Source organism: Stegastes partitus, unplaced genomic scaffold (genome assembly GCF_000690725.1).
Source record: "Stegastes partitus isolate 25-593 unplaced genomic scaffold, Stegastes_partitus-1.0.2 Scaffold1884, whole genome shotgun sequence".
NCBI lineage: Eukaryota > Metazoa > Chordata > Actinopteri > Pomacentridae > Stegastes > Stegastes partitus.
In genome coordinates, this window is record NW_007579615.1 from 47,514 (window position 1) to 50,441 (window position 2,928).

The following is a 2,928-nucleotide window of genomic DNA, read 5'->3' on the forward strand; positions in this document are numbered from 1 at the left end:
TGATCATTTTTATTAACATTTGAACATTTACAATAATGAAAGCATTTACCAAGAAGTTCCACTAAAGCAGATGTTTCTCTGATAAAGCAATAACTAAATTTAAGAAAATAGTTCCATTATTATTTACTTCAAAGCCATATGCCAACACAATGAAAAGCAGCTCCTCTAATGTAAGTCCCACACAGGTGGATCATCTCATCGATAGAACTGCAGCTTTACACACTGTTGCCCCTCTGAAAAAAAAAGGCAATAAACTATAGCAGAATAACTCCATGGTATCATGAACATCTGCACATCCTAAAGCAGACTTCAAGAAGACTGGAAAGGCAGTGGCGTTCTACAAATTCAGAGGGATTTTATCTAGTCTGGAAAGATAGCTGTATCACATATAAAAATGCTATTCGTAGGGCAAGAACTGCTTATTATTCATCTCTATAACAGGAAAAGAACAACCCCAGGTTTCTTTTCTGTACTGTAGCCAGGCTGACAAAGAGTCACAGCTCCGTGGAGCCTTGTGTTGCTTTAGTTCACAGTAGAAATGACTTCATGACATTCTTCAAAAACAAAAAAATATTAGACAAAAAAAAAATATGAACATGTCTTTAGGTGCAGCAGCTCTAGATGCATCCATAGGATCAGATTTATACTTGGACTGCTTCTTTGCTGCAAATCTGTCAGAGCTCACATCGATAGTCAGTTCTTCTAAACCAGCAACACGTCTGTTAGACCCCATCCCAGCCAGACTGTTCAAGGATATCTTGACACTCCAGCATCAGACATTATCAGCCTCTCTTTATTAACAGGCTACATGACACAGGCTTTTAAGGTTGCTGGAATAAAACTACAACTGAAAAAGTCTATGCTGGATCCAGGTGTTTTAGTTAACTGTAGATCCACATCTAACCTCCTTTTACTGTTGCAAGCCAATTATGTGATCAGCTGCACAGAAATATTTTTTAGACAAGTTTCAGGCAGTATTTTGAAGCATCATAGTACAGAAACAGCACTGGTGAGATACCAATGACCTTCCAATGGCCGCAGACAGTGAACTATTTTCTATACTTGTTCTATTAGATCTCTGCTGCATTTGATCCAGTGGATCACAACATCTTATTACGGAAACTAGAACATTTTATTGGGATTAAAAGAACCACACTAAACTCATATTTATCAGACAGATTCCAGTTTGTTCATGTTAATGATGCTTGTTTCACTCACATCATAGTTAGTTATGGAATTCCACGGGTTTCTGTGTTAGGACCAATATTGTTCACTCTGTACGTGTTCCCCTTAGCCAATACTATCAGGAAGCACTGCACACATTTCTATTGTTATGCAGATGACACCCAGTTATATTTCTCTACAAATGAAACCAATTAGTAAGCCAAACTTCAGGTATGTCTGAAGGACATAAAGGTCTGGAAGACTTGTAATCTTCTTCATATAAATTCAAACAAAACTGAGGTTATTGTTAGTGGTACACCTCAGAAACACACTATCTAACCAGATCTGGATGACATTGCCTTGGCCTTCAGTTCTACCGTGAGGAACCTTGGAGTTATTTTGGATTAGGATACGTCCTTCAACACATAATATATGAAGCACGTCTTTAGGACGGCCTTCACCTTTATAATATTGTCAGATTCAGGAACATCTCCATCTGCTATGAGATGACATGTTGTGAATTGGCACTATATAGATACAATTTAATTGAACTTAATATCTGTCCAGTTGTGTACATTGTGATGACCCCTGAGGTCAACTTGACGGTGACTCAAATAATCTGTATTTTCATGCAATTAGCTGCTTAATGTGATCAGGAGCACCTGTGGCCCCCACTGCATTCCTGGCTTACTTAAATGCTGGCTGCAGTCTCATCTCAGGCACCTCACACCCAGGTTTGGTAATGCTGTTAAGGTCACAGTGATCTTGACCGTTTGACCACTAGTTGCAGGGTTGCTTCTGCATTGTACAGCTCAATTGAGGACGAATTAAGAGAGCGTATTAAAGGTGTAGAACCCCTACGTAGCCTTGCTGCCAATTTGTCCAAGTAGCCACTTGCATTATTGCAACTCAAAAAAATCCCCTCATCCAAAAAGCACTTTCCCAGTAAGTCATCATTACAAAGAGATGGCTGCAAAACTGAACTGCTGACTGTGAGCAAGGTCAGATGTTACATTTGCTAATAAGACGTTTTATTCTATAGGAGGTTTCCTGTTGGTAAAGCTTTCCCATTGCCAAGACAAATGAGCTTTATTTTCATAAATGACAATGTAAAGTAGGTGGGGAACATATTGACAGAGAAATCACATGCAGAGTGGGTCGCACAACTCAGACGCGGGGCCAAAAGTGTGAGCAATATGGGTTCTCGTTGCTGTACGATGAACTATGCATCCTGATTGTGTGCAGGTTTGGTATCAGTGGTTGTCAGTGACCTAGTTATGACCAGACTTGCAGTCAGTGCAATGTTTGCATTTGCACATGTTCTCCCTCGGCATAATGAGTTTATTTTTAACTTCTACTAACAAGACAATACTTATTCAATAGGAAAACAAAGTCAATGAACATATATACAATCACTCATGCAGGACACGCCGTTCTGTGCAAGATCAAAGTTCAAAGAGAAAAACATCCATTTATCCATTATCTATGCACCGCTTCATCCTCAGTAGGGTTGCCAGGGGGAAGAAAGTCTATCTCAGCTGACTCAGGGTGAAGGCAGGGTCACCTGGACAGGTAACCAGTCTATCACAGGGCTACACTTAGAGACAGACAACCAAGCACACTCACATTCCCATCCATGGACAATTTAGAATCACCAATTAACAGAGCATTGGTGACACCTACACACACACACACACACACACACACACACACAGATTGCATGCCCGCTATTAACATGACATTGCACTGACTTACATTAGTTTC